The sequence below is a fragment of the Trichosurus vulpecula genome, chromosome 2 (assembly GCF_011100635.1).
Source record: "Trichosurus vulpecula isolate mTriVul1 chromosome 2, mTriVul1.pri, whole genome shotgun sequence".
In the NCBI taxonomy this organism is placed as follows: domain Eukaryota; kingdom Metazoa; phylum Chordata; class Mammalia; order Diprotodontia; family Phalangeridae; genus Trichosurus; species Trichosurus vulpecula.
Window position 1 is genome coordinate 268,837,120 of NC_050574.1, and position 14,797 is coordinate 268,851,916.

A 14,797-nucleotide genomic window follows, 5' to 3' on the forward strand; every position below is an offset into this window, starting at 1 on the left:
AATTTTAAAAATTATTTTTAAAAGTTCAGTTTCAAATTTTTTCCGCCCCTCTCTTCCTTCCCCCTTCCCTGAAATGGTAAGCAATCTGATTCTTCATATATTTTTTTAAAAAATGATTTAGTAGCCCTGCATTAACCTCCTAATCAGAATCCTTGCATTAGACTCTTTTCTTTCCAATCAATCACTCCTCCACACAGCTGCCAAAATGACATTCTTAAAGCACATGTTGTTACTTCCCTCCTCAAGAAACCTCAGTGGCTCCCCATTTTCCTTAGTGTAAAATACAAATTCCTCTGTTTCGCTATTAAGACCCTCCAGTATATGGCCATAACCTATTTTTTCCCAGGCTGATTACACATTCCTCGCTCTTCCCTGCCCTCCTCCTCCTCACACATTCTGCCTTATTTTGCACTTTGTACAAATGCCTGTTTGCTCCCTTCCATATATACCATTCTATTCCCTGTCTCTGTGACTTTTCACAGCTGTCTTTCTCCCCCTTCCCATTACTGGAAGACTTTTGCTCCCCATCTCCAGTTCTTGGGATCCCTGGGTCTTTTTAAGTCTTAGTTCAAATAGTACCTCCTTCAAGAGACATTTCCCGATTCCCTCACTGGTTAGTGTCCACCCCTACAATTACTGTGCATTTATCTTGTATGTCTTATAAGTATCCTGTATTTATTCATTTATGCTATAGAATGTAAACTGTTTAGGGGCAAGGAACGGTCTCTATCATCTTTGTATACCTAGCACTCAGTACAGTCCCTGGCACATAGTAAACACTTAAAAAATACTTGTTTCATCAATGCCTACAAACATTCCTTGGCCTCCCATACCCTTTAAAAAAAACCCAGTGGTGGCCAAGAACTGGAAATCGAGGGGATGCCCATCAATTGGGGACTAGCTGAACAAACTGTGGTATATGAATGTAACGGAATACTATTGTGCTATAAGAAATGATGAGCAGGCGGACTTTGGGAAAACCTGGAAAGACTTATACGAACTGATGCTGAGTGAAGCGAGCAGAACCAGGAGAACATTGTACATAGTAATGGCCACACTGCTCAAGGACTGATTTTGATAGACTTAGCCCTTCTCAGCAACTCAAGGACCTAAAACTTTATCAAAGGACTCATGATGGAAAATGCCATCCACATCCAGAGAAAGAACTATGGAGTGAAGCAGACTATTTTCTCTTTTGTTTTGTTTTCTTTCTCATGGTTTCTCCCATTTGTTATAATTCTTCTACGCAACAAGACTAATGTGAAAATGTGTTTAATAGGAATGTATTTGTAGAGCACATATTGGATTGCCTGCCATCTTGGGGAGGGAATGAAGGAAAGGAGGGGCAGAAAATTTAAAACTTATGGAAATGAATGTTGAAAACTGAAAATAAATAAATTAAATATTACAAAACCCAACACCTTTACTAACCTGCCATCCCCTCAACTTATTATCCTATATCTCTCATCACTTTCATAGCCAACTTTTAGAAAGAGTTTTCTTTGCTTATTACTTCTACTTATTTCTCAGCCACCAAAAATCTGGTTTCTTGCCATTCCTCTCTACTAACACTACAAGGCTAACTATGATTTTTTAGTTGCCAAATTCAATGGCCTTTTCTCATTTCTCGTACTTTCTGACTTCTTGGCAGCTTCTGACATGTTTGATCATCCCTTTCTCCAGTATACTCTTTGCTCCTTCAGCTCTTGTGACATTGTCTTTACTGGTTGTCTTCCTGCCCATCTGATCTCTTTTTAATTTCTTTTGCCAGATTATCATTCATGTTTTATCCCTCAATTGTAAGCGTTCCCCGAGGGTTTGTCCTCTTCCATCTCCACATGTTCTTTCTCAGTTATCTAATCAACTTAAATTAACTTCAGTCATCCTTCTCCTGAGCTCTAATCCTTCATCACTATCCAGGAATAAAGAAAACAAACAAGTATTTATTAAGTACCTACTATATGCCAGGCACTGTGGTAAGCACTTTCTAATTATTACTTCATTTGATCCTCAAAAAAATCCTAGGAAGCAGGTGCTATTATTATCCCAAATTTTCAGTTTGAAGAAATTGAAGCAAACAGAGGTTAAGTGACTTGTGCAGGGTCACCCTACTAGTAAGAATCTGAGGCTGGATTTGAACTCAGGTCTTCCTGACTCTGGGGCAGCTAGGTGGTGCAGTGGATAGAGAGCTGGGTCTGGAGTTAGGGAGATTCATCTTCTTTAGTTCAAATCCATCCTCAGACACTTGCTAGCTGTGTGACCCTGGGCAAGTCACTTAACCCTGTTTGCCTCAGTTTCCTCATCTGCTGAAGAAGGAAATGGCAGACTACTCTTTGCCAAGAAAACCCCAAATGGGGTCATGAAGAGTTGGGCATGACTGAAACAACTGAACAACAACTTTCTGACCCCAGACCCAGCTCTCTATCTACTGGATCAACCATCTGTCCTCACCTTCACCTTCACCTGGATGTCCCAATGGCATCTCAAACTCAACATGTCCAAAACAAAACTCATTGTCTTCCCCTCAAACTTATTCCATCCTCTAAACTTTTCTGTTTCTACTAATACTACTACAATCTTTCTATTCACCTGGGTGAAGAGCTGAAAGAGATCTTAGAGATAATCTAATCCAAACCCTTCACTTTACAGATAAGGAGACTGAGGACCAGAAGCCAGAAAGCTGAAGTGACCTGTCAAAGTTCACAGTGGTGAGGGCCAAGTTCAAACTCACATCCTCTGACTCCAAAACTAGCACCCTTTCCTATGCACCACACTGCCTCTCACCCTTACTTCTTCCCTTTATTTCATTACTCATACCCAATAGTTGCCAAATATTATTGATTCTACCTCCCCAATATTTCTTGGTCTCTTCACTTTCATGGCCATTACCCCAGTTTGGGTCTTCATTACTTCTCGTCTGGACCACTGCAATAAACACTTACGTTGTCTCCTGCGTTGAGCCTTTCTTTTTACTGATCAATCTGTCCTCCCCAAATCTCTACATGATGGCCAAAATAATCTTCCAGGTCTGACTGCATCATTACCCATTCCAAGAATTGCCAGATGCTCCCTATTGCTTCTAGGAGCTCCATCTTGCATTTCCAGAGGTCTTTTTTCATATTCCACTTCACATTTTAACCTGAGGTTCAAGCCTGGTGCATTTACATAATACTCTTTTCATAGGTTGAGAGAATCTATACTCAAAGCTGGTGCCTGGATCACTGGTGGAGTTGCTGAAAGCCTGGGAGAGGAGAGACCTTCTTGTTTCTAGGTTATGGGAGTGGACACTCACAGTTCTAGGCTCTCTTTAGGGAGAGATCCCTTGCAAGAAGAAGAATTGAGAAATCAGGGATATTTCAAGGCATCAACTCACCTACACATCTGCTGTTTCCCAAAGTCTTTTTCTCTTTCTACGGGGGTTTACTAGCTGTATGACTCGGGACAAGTCACTTAATGTTTGCCTCAGTTTCCTCATCTACTGGAGAGCCTAGAATCTGTGGTGTCTTTCCTCAGAGTTGGAAGCAAGAAGGCCTCTCATCTTCCAGGCTGGCTCCTCTGCCCCCAACCACTCACATAGGAACACAATGTCAAATAATCATTCTCTCCACTAGTGAGGGGAGTCTTACGCAAATGCATACTTTTTGGGTTTCTGGGTTATACATGTTCTAGAAAACTTGTTTACCTCCTTGCTATTCCTCCAAGTTTGGCATTCCATGTCTTGTTTCCATGTCTTTGCATGGTCTCTCCCATGCACTCCCTTCCTACCTTCATATCTTAGAACCCCTAGCTTCCTTAAGAGCTCAATGACTATACAGTTCATTTTTAGCACTCGTGCCTCCTTCCAACAGTCATGACATTCTTTATCTGTTTGCCTGTTGTATCAGCCAATAAACTCCCAGAAGGTAAAGACTATTTCTTGTTTTCCCCTCAGTGCCTGGAACAGCACCTTGCCCCAAAAAAGCTATTAATACATGTATTTTAGAACTGAATTGGCCCAGGAGGCAGAAATAGGAAAAACAGGTGGAAAATTCTGGAAGGGAGGCAGATTTAGGTTTGATAAACAATCATATGAGTTATCTAAATGAGTTGTCTCTTAGAATTCCTCGTTTCTTCCCAAGCTCAGCTCAAAGGCTACCTCCTACAGGAGGCTTTTTTTCTGATTCTGTGTTAGCTGCTAGGGGCTCCCTGACAAAATTAACCTATAGTTATTTTGATTTCAGGGTGTCCCCAAAATCTTCATGCCATTTTAAACTTGAATAACTTCAGAAGTATAAATGCTAAAAACTGACAAAAAATCCAACGTTTGAAAGGTTAGTTGCTTAACATTTTAAGATACTGATACGTTTCCTATTAAATTTCAATGTGTTATATATCACTCTAATTTTCTAACTTTGTAAAAAAATCATCAGCTGCTGCTTAGTGACTAAAAAAAAATGACATTTGTAATCCTAGCCTTAAGATCATCCACAAAATGAGGTTTTGAAGCATGACAGTGTTGGCAATCCTTGACGAGAAAAAGTCTAATGGAGATATATCAGGTGATCACTGTGGCCAAGCAAGAGGATCCCTTCTTACGATCCTCTAGTCAGAAAAAATGTTATCCAGGAACTGCACAACACACAATGTGTATCTCATCTTGCTAAAATTAAAAAATTATTATTAAAAATTCATAAGAATAAAGTTAATTAAACGTTTAGATGGTATATTTTGTTAGTTGGTGGTATTTATTCTCTAAGTTATTCAAGCTTAAAAATTGCACTAAGACTTTTGGGACATCCTGTATATTCTTATTTGTGTACATGTTGCCTATCCTGATGCCAGGTAAGCTTCTTGATGGCAGAGACTATTTTCTTTTTGTCTTTGTATCCCTAAGTGCCTAGTATCATGCCTGATACATGGTAGGTGCTTAATACATATCTGTTAGTTGATTGGTTGATTGATCAAGAAGTAAGTAGGGTTACCTAATATTAGAGAGAAGTCACTGGGCAAAGGCTGGAGAGTCACTTTCAGAGAGGATGTAGAGGAAGTTCTTGTTCAGATATGGATTGAACCAAATGATCTCTGAGGTCCCTTCCAATGCCAATAGTCTGTGACTCTGTGTGACTGTTCATCAGTCAATTAACAAGCATTTATAAAGCACTTACTATGTGCCAGGCATTATGCTAAGGAGTGACCTTTAAGACCTTCTAGCTCTAAATTCTATGACTATACTGTGACACTGGACAAGTCATTTTCCCTCTATTCCCCAGTTTCCTCATCTATAGAATGGAGAGGTCTGACTAGATGATTTTTAAGGTTCCTTCTAGCACTAAATCTTATGGTCCTATGGTTTCACCAATATATTTAACCCCCTAAAATATTCTGGGACCCAAATCACTCTGTTGTAGGTATGCGCATGCGGTGGGTGGGGAGTTGGGGGCTCAGTTGCTCCTCTCCTTCTGTCTCTAGCTGAAGACGATGAAGTCAAATACCTTTCCAGAGGAGGACTGGCCTAGCCCATACCACACCAGCTTTGGCTCAGAGTCACCCTCTTGATGAGTGTTAATGATTCCAATTGGCTCCCCACTAAGTTTGGGGCTTCAGAAGTTGAGTTCTACAGATGAGAACTCTGAGGATGCTCAGATCTCTTTTCTCTTTCAATGGAAGTGCCAAAATGATTTTAATAATATCTTCTTCCCCACCCCACCCCTTTCTTCTCTTCTCTCCCTCCCTGACTTCCCCCCTCCAACCCCCAGCTGGTTTCTTGCTTAAATGTTCAGGAAACTTCATAAAGTCTCTTCCAAACACTTCGTGGGCTGATCAAACACTATAGTCAAACTGCCACAGAGAGGGAGCTGAGCAAATCTCCAGCACAGGAAGAAAGTTTAATTCACCAGCCATTTTTCTCACCTCCTGGAAGACAGAAGGTCTCATGTATTAGGTGTTGAGGAGAGAATTTATCAGAGGGTCTTGGTGTGCTCAAGATTTTTCATCTCATAAGAAAATTGCTGCCAATGGACATGACAAGGATGGTGCCTGGCTGGTGTCTGACTTCATTTGTTAAACTCTCCAGGGGGAGAAGTATCTTGGGAAAGCAGCCACACTAATAACATTTGCTCCTCTGAGTTCAAAGTGACAGAAGCCACTTGAATGAATGGTTTTAATGGAGCATCCAGGTAGGAAGTGACTGATAATATCCTCTATTTTCATCAGAAAACCTTACTGGTGTCATTGTTTGGGGGCAGGAGAGATGTTGAGTGTGCCCTGTGTGGGAGCCCTGTGATGCCCCTATATGGTGAATTCCAACCCATTTGGGAGAGATAGTATTAGTTAGTGGATAGAGTATTGGATTTAGAATAAACAAGACTTTAGTTCAAATCCCTCCTCAGGTATTAATTGACTATGTGAATTCAGGCAAGTAAATTAAAATCTCTAATCTTTAGTTTACACATCTGTAAAATGGCAATAAAAATTGTGTAACTAACTCTCCCAGGGCTTTTGTGAGAATCAAATGAAATCATGTATGGTAAACACTTTGCAAAATGTAAAGCATCATATATATCTGTATGTCAGGTATTACCAGGGCCTATTATGGCATTGAAAGATCTTGAACAAGGAACAGTATTTCTCTGTGCCTCACTTTTCTTATCTGGAAAATGGCAATTTTTGAGCCTTAGTCACAGTTTTGGAGACCAGCCATCTACAGGCACAAAGGGAAATGAGGAAACCTCCCTCTCCCTTCTCTGCTCCCCTGTATGGCAATAAAATGACTCCTCATCTGGAGTATGCAGGGGTGGCTGGGGAGCTTGATAGTCCTGTCTCTTCTAGGCAAAAACTGCCCCTCTCTTTCTGCCTTGATCCTCATGCTATGTAAGAAAGTGGAGCTGGGTGAGTTTTTAAGTTGGAAAGACTGTGACTGTCCCTTAGAATTAAGTATAAGCCCAGAGGGAGGAGAAATAGCGAGGGGCAATGGAGATGGAGGTTGGGAGAAATCTTTCTCTCCCATTCAGGTCTGGGGAATGTACACTCCTGGAAATATATCCAGGGGCAATCCCCATGTTGACGCTTGCCTGGCATCCCCACCCCTCGCCGTGTATGGGAGTTCATCCTTGGCTCGTATCCTACTCCCTCCTTGAAATGCCCTCCCCTTCTTCTCTGCCTCTGCAAGCTCTTTAAGAGCAAGTTCAAATGCCACCTGTTATATATGGCCTTCCCTGAGCATTCTAAACCACCAGGGCTTTCTCTGCCCTAAATTCCTTAGAACACTGCCTTATGACATGGGATCATAAAACTGGAATAGAGTCATAGGGGCTATAGCTAGAAGGGACCGTGTTGTTTGTTGTTATTTAATTGTGTCTGACCCCTTTTGGGATTTTCTTGGCAAAGACACCGAAGTGGTTTGCCTTGTCCTTCTCCAGCTTGTTTCACAGATGAAAAAACACAGGCAAACAGGATTAAGTGACTTGCCCAGGGTCACACAGCTAGTAAGTGTCTGAGGCCAGATTTGAATTTAGGAAGACAAGTCTTCCTGACTCCAGGAGTAGAGATCATTTAATCCAACCCCCTTACTTGATGGAGAAGGAAACTGAGGCTCAAAGTGATTTCTTTAAATGCATTCGATGTCTAACTCTTAGGTTTTAGCTCTTTGTATTGTTACTCAACTAACACACTTATAGGCTGTATTAAGAGAAGCATGGTGTCTAAAACAAGGAAGTCAGTAGTTACATTATGTCCTCCATTATGCCCTGAGCCAGCCAAACCACATCTGTAGTATTGTGTTCAGGGCTGGAGGCTCCATTTTAGGAAGAGAGTAGTCAAAGTGGAGTTTGTCCAGAGAGGGTGATCAGGATGGTAAAAGGACTGGGGGGCTGTGCCACAGGAAGACTGATTGAAAGAATTAGACATGTTTAGCCTACAGAAGGGAGTACTTAGCAGGGGGATATGATAGATGTCTTCAAATATTTGAAGGGTTGTCATCTGGAAGACAGATTAGACCTATTTTACTAAGCCCCAGAGGGCAGAACTAGGAGCAACAGATTGTAGACAGGCAGATTTAAGCTCAATAAGAAAAAAAAAGTGTTTCTAAAAGTGGAGCTCTACAAAAGCAAATGGGCAGCCTTAGGAGGGAAGGGGTTCCTTATCAGTGGAAGTCTTCAAATAGAGGCTGGATGATCATTTGATGGGGATACTCCAGAGATGATTCCCACTCAGTTTCCATTTAGACTCAATGATCTCTGAGGCCCCTTCAAATTCTGAGATTCTAGGATTTTGTGGTTCCTGTATGTAGGTCATATCTCTCCATCAAGGGCATTGGATTTAGTATCAAGAGAATCACCTTATGATGTGGAAACTGATATCTCTTTGACCAAGATTTGAGTGACCTAAGTCATGTACCCCAAGACCTTCATTTTAATATAGCCCACACCTGTCTTTCTGTTAACCAATCTTGGTTGATTGCCACCACTCAGGAACACCTCCTATTTGAAGCGCATATATACTGTGATTCCACCACCATTAGGGGTTTTTGGTCTAAGAGAGATGGGCAAATGAGCATCCTTTTATTAATAACCTGCTGGCCTTATTAAATAAAATGATTAAATTACCCACAAAAACCAGAATCATCTCAGTTCTGAAACCAAATAGCTGTGTGACCAAAGCAAGTCACTTTATCTCTCTGGTCCTCAGTTTCCTTGTCTATAAAATGGTAGCTATGATATTTGTACTACCTACTTCATGCAGTTGTGATGGAATCCTTTTGTAAGTCATAAGATGCTTTGTAAATGGGAATTATCATTATTATTTTAAAAGTTGAGATCTCTGAAGGCAAGAGCCATTTCTCAAGCTTCTTTGTGTTCTTTGCAGTGGATTCTCAATAAATGTTATGGATGAATGAATGAATGGAGATAGGAAGGTAAGATTTCTCTTAGTAGGCTGCATGCCTTCCCTAGAAAAATGATTTAATATAAAAGAAGATGAGCCTAGGGTATTTTGCTATACCTATGAGGAACCCAGTATTTGGTTTTGGCTTTGTCTTCTCTTTCCTTTTGATACATCTACATCTGGGGGTGTGAATAATGCTATCTTCTGGATATTTCTAGCCAAGAAGCCTGTACTGGGATGCCCTGCTGCAGTTCCTAAGGCTGGTTTCAGGGGAGATGTGAGCAGGTGCTTGGAGGGAAAAGCGGTTTTTCTGTGAAACAAGAGAAGAGGGGCCTCTTGGGAAACGGGAATATAGCGGATCTCAATTCAGGAGTCAGTTTCTTTGGAACTAGGCATTGTAGATACTTAATAAATGTTTGTTGAATTGCACTGCATTGTGGGAGAATGGCTCCCTGGTACTTCAGGTGTCTGCTTTCCCTCTGCTCAGACATAGTAGATTGTATAGATGGGGCATGTCATACCCCCATCAGATTTTAAGCTCCTTGAGGGCAGGGGCTGAATCATTTTTCTTTTAGCCCCCATATCTTTGAAGAGTATACAATAAATAAATGTTATTGGGACTACATTTAATTTTGGGGTATGTTGCCATCTCCTATATCACCATTCCCTTGCTGCAAGAAGGTCAGTAATTTTTGTCATGGTAGAGCCTTAAAGACTTCAATGATGTAAATCTCAGCCTTGTTCTAGATTTAGGGGGCCCTTGTGATGAGGCAGTGTGGAAGAAAGGATGATAGACTGATGGGTCTGGAGCCAGGAAGTCCTAAGTTTGAATTCTGCCTCAGACACTTATTAGCTGTGTGGTGCTGGACAAGTCACTTAACCTCTGTCTGCTTCAGATTCCAACTCTATAAAATGGGGGATAATAATAGCGTTGACCTCCTAGAGTTGATGTGAGGATCATGAGATAATATTTATAAGGTTTTCTTGAAGCCTTAAAGAGCTATATAAATACTAGCTTTTATTATTATGTGGTATAGTACACAGAAGGTTGAATGAAACCAGAGCCAGAGAACTTGGGTTCAAATCCCAATTCTGTCTATTATCTATAGCACAATTCATCATAGGATTTAGAACCTGAAGAAACCTTAGAAGTTATCTAGTCTTCTACCCTTCAATTTTCAGATAAGGATACTGAGACTTCAAGAGGTCAAATGATTTGCCCAGGGTCACTGGAAACCTGGCAAGTATTAGAGACAGGATTTTGAACCCAAGTCTTTTGACTCCAAATCTAGTGCTCTTCTTCATATGACACACATCCTCCCTTCCCTCATAAGGATGCTAGATGAGATAATCTCTAAGGTTCTTGGAGAGATCCCAGAAATCCTCCTGCCCTTATGTCTAGGTCTCCAACTCCAAGGGCAACAACACCCCAAATCCCCAAATCTCAATGCCCTGGGGTTGTTCAGTTCCAGGTGCAGAATTCCTCATCAGGGCCAACAGAAACAGCTTTACAAGACTAAATTAGAAGCCAGGTCCCTTCCAGATCACCCAGGCACGAAAGCTAAAGAGTCTGTGGAAACCAGTCACTGGGAGCTGGCAACCTTCCCCACATTGAACTCAGTCAGAAAGCACATTTGTGCACATTACATAAATATATTTAAAATGGAGCACTTTAAAACCCTGTGCCTGTGCCCAAATGCAGCCCCCGTTTGAAAATCTAAGTAGCTCTAATTTGTTGGCCGGCTGAGATATGGATAAGCTTCTGCAGTCAGTGAATTTTCCATCAAAGCTGATGAGCAGGAAGCCCCTGTGGCTTGTGGAAAGAGAGTCAGTCAGAAAGGGTCTGGGGAAGGAAGAAGAGAGAGGGTTCTTCAGATTCTACTTGCCCAGAGTCAGCTCATCTGACCTTTGACTGTAGTCCCTGGGGTGCCCAGATGAGTCAAGCTCTCTCATAGTGGATAGGAGAAGAGGTGGTAGAACGCAACAGCTTTCTAATTAACTAGGAGGAAATTGCTACCAGAATATGGAAAGGAGGTAGAAAATGAAGGATTTATCATTCACTCCAGAGGTGTTCCAATCAGAATCTCTAAACTCCAGCTGCCAAAGGGATGGCCCTTCAGGGTCTCTTCTAGTAACCACTTATGAACCAGAGAAAGAAGTCCTTAGTGGAGAAAAACTGAGGGATAGAGTCAACCCTGGCACCTTGGTAATAGAGACAGCTACAGGAAAGTACCCTCCTAGACCCATGTTTTAGAGACACCACTGACTAATCCTTTCCTGGTTTTGGGAAAATGGAATCAACAGGTAATAGCAGAAAAGGTCATTTTAGAGCTAGAGGAGATTTTAGAGAATGCCTAGCTTAATCCCCCACCCCCATTTCACAGGTGAAGAGACTCAAGCATTGAGAGGCAAAGGAACTCAACCAAGGTCACACAGCTAGTTAGTCATAGAGCATAGACTAGAAGCCCAGTCACCGAAATCCCCTTTTGGTCAGTCAGTCACCACCACTGCCTGAGACACCTTTGCGTACAGAGCTCTGTACTGAGTGGAACATGGAGAAGGGGGATGGAATGCAAAAATGGACATAGATCCTTTCTTCAGGGAGTTCTCAGTTAAATAGGGAAGATTGTCATATACATGAACAAAAATACAAATATGCACAAGGAATTTTGGCAAAGATGGGTAAACTGTCCAAGTGTATATGAAAACTGTTTCCATGGCTCACACTTTGCCAATATTTTTTTTTACAACAACACTGTGAGGCAGGTGGTATAAGTATTATTATCCCCATTTTACAAGTGATAAAACTGAGATTCAAAGATTTTAAGTGGATTCATCATCATCACACAGTGGCCTAGTCAGAAATAGAATCTACATTTCCTAACTCCATGTTCTGTGATCTTTCAACAACATCATGGTGGTTACATACATAAGAACTTTTAAGGCTGGGGAGCAAAAAGCAGGATTTGACCAGAGATGAATGGAGTTTCTCAAGGAGGGGAAGTTTGAAGGCGTGGAGGCTAATTAACTAGCTAGCCAAAGCTGGTGGAGATTTCTTCTTAGCTATTGCCCTGTCAGATTTTTCTGCAATGACTCCCTGAGCTCTGGCGCTGTTTCTTTGTTGTGGATTGTGTCTTTTTAAGAGATTGGGAGCTGTCCAAGGTCAGGGGCCCCATCCCACATCTTCTGTATTTTCCCAGGGCATCCAGTAAGTTCAGGCTACAAATTCTATGGGAAGGATAAGAATGAGTGAATGTAGCAGCAATGGGGTATTGTAAGTGAGAATAACATAAACAGTAATGGGTGTAAAGATCTTTCTGGATTGTGGAATAGATGGGTAACAATTCCATAATTAATTATGAAAAACATGGTAATAGATATATAATGAATGAATGGCAGTTCAATGCCACTGCAGACTGGCTAACATTTACAAAATGCTTAAATTTTTTTAATTTTTATTTTCAGTTCCAAATTCTCTCCCTCTCTCCCCAACCTACTGAGAAAGCAAGAAATATACTCATTATACATAAGAAATCATGCAAAACATTTCTACATTAGATATGTTGTGGGGAAAAAAAGGTTAAAAAAAAGTAAGAGAAAAAAATATTTTTCAGTCTGCACTCAGAATTCATCAGTTCTCTATCTGGAAGTGGATGACATTTCAAATGGCTTTTCATATGTTATCTTATTTGACCCTCATAACAATCCTCAGAAGTAGATGATATCAGTATCCCCATTTTACTTGTAAGTAAATAGACTCAGAAGGGTTAAGTGATTTGTCCAAAGTCACACAGTTAGTGAAGGTCTGAGATGTCAGGATTTAAACAGAAGTCTTCTTGACTCCAGATTCAGTACTCTATCATCTATGCCATGTGGCTACTACTGAGGGAACACAGCACTGTGAAGCCTGAGCTGTAGTCTCTCCTCTGCCAGTTAGTAACCCTACAGCTTTGGGCAAGGCATTCAATGCTTTCCTGCATAGAAATGGGCACAGAAATTCATTACCTCCCTGAAGGCAGGCGGCTGAACCAAATGATCTCTTTGGGTTCCTTCAAGTTCTAAGACCTATCTCTATGATACAGAGCTGAACATATGTCAACTGCTCAAGAGGTATTATTGGTTGACTAATTTTAAACCTCATCCCAGTCTTGCAAGTGAGTTCTTACTAACCCTCAAACCGTCTAACCAGCCACCCACTTTTGCCTTTCTCTCTTTCCAGCCCTTCCCCATCATCCTGTCAATGTGAAATTTTCTCATCAAAGAAAAAGCCACTGGGTCTCTTGGGGAATAACCCATCAACTAGCCTCCTAAACTGGGCCAACTCTTGTAAAGATTTTCTTCCAGCTGGTAAGCTGGCACCTGGGAACATTGCAAGGCTGGTGATTTCCAGGCAATCAAACCTGCTCCTTAGAGCTTCCAGCTAGGCCCCAGCAAAGACAGCTTCAAAGGATGTGCATATTTATGGTAAACTCCCGCCTCAGATTGAAAATGTATTCAGAAGCCATAATCATGGTACTCTCCAAGCTGTTTCCCCCCACCGACTCCCAGTCTGGGCATTAATGGCTGTTCTCGTTAGAGCAGACAGGATTGGATCTGTCACTTTCATTCGTAATAAGAGGGGCTGGGGATATGGTGAAAAGGGCATTGATGTTATGAGAGAGCTCTCTATGGGGAAAATGACATCCTATTCACGGTTCCTTCAAACAGAGTTGAAGGCGATGTCAAAGTAGAACTTTTATGTGACAGGTTTTTTTTTAAAGTATGTTGGGGGAAGGAGGCGTGGAAAAGTAGGAGGGGAACCTACTGGCAGGACTCCACTAAAATTGCTACCACAGTAACAGAAGACATTTCATAAAGCTTCAGTCCCAGAGAGGTATATGATAAGAGATACAGCTGGCTTTAAGCTGCTTCCTTGAGCATCATCATCAGGCAGCACAGCTGCTGAACATCTGGAAAACTACAGACCTCCCAAAAAGGTGCTCAGCTCAGCTCTAGGCAGGTTTATTACTGGAATAAAGACTGGAGAAGAGAAGAGAGGAAAATGTTTTCTTTAATGCACTGGGCATGGGACCATTGAAAGTGTTCTGGACCCATGACATATCATCTCCCACCTCCGTGCTTTTACACTAGTTTCCCTTCCACCCTCATGCCTGGAATGCTCTCAGCTTCTCACCTCTTCCTCTTGATTTTTTAGCCCTCTTCAAGACTCAGATCAAATGCCACTTTCTATATGAGGCATTTCCTAAGCCTCTTAGTTGTTATTCCCTTATCCCCAAAGACTTCCTTCCCTCAAGGAACTTAAATGCTACCACAGTCATGGAATAAAACCTTTACACAGAAAAGTAAGTGTAAGAGAACACGAGGAGGGAAAGAACATACTTGGGATTCATATAATGATTTACTGTTTCCAGATAGATGCCCTTGAGTAATTTACTTCAATTCTCTGGGCCTTAGTTTCCTTATCTGTAAAATGAGGGGTTGAACTAAATGGCCTCTAAAGCACCTTCCTGCCACAAAACCCTAGAGCTTTATCTTATGAATTGTAGCCAAAATTAGATGCTAAGGAAAGGCAACTCTCCTTCTGGGAGAGTTGCCAACCCAGGGGCAGCCTCTCATAGGGTTTACAAGCCTATAAGGGGTGCATTCTATGTCTTAGTTTTTTTCCAATTCAATGCTTCACAGTTTGGTTCAATAGAATTCAGATAATGCCCCCAAAGTCACTGGGCAGCTAGGTGGTGTGGTGGATACAGTTCTGAGCCTAGAGTCAGGAAGACTCATCTTTATGAGTTCAGATCTGGCCTCAGATACCTATTACTAGCTGGGTGACCCTGGGCAAGTCACTTAACCCTGTTTGCTTCAGTTTCCTTATCTGTGAAATGAGCTGGAGAAGGAAATGGTAAATCACTCCAGTATCTTTGCCAAGAAAACCCCAAATGGG

General features: G+C 41.5%; 1 protein-coding gene across 1 annotated transcript in view; it reads right to left on the bottom strand.

Annotated features, from left to right (window-relative positions):
* Positions 1–14,797, bottom strand: part of GRIK4 (glutamate ionotropic receptor kainate type subunit 4) — a 457,202-nt gene that overhangs the window by 176,120 nt on the left and 266,285 nt on the right. The gene's annotated exons all lie outside the window — the stretch shown is intronic.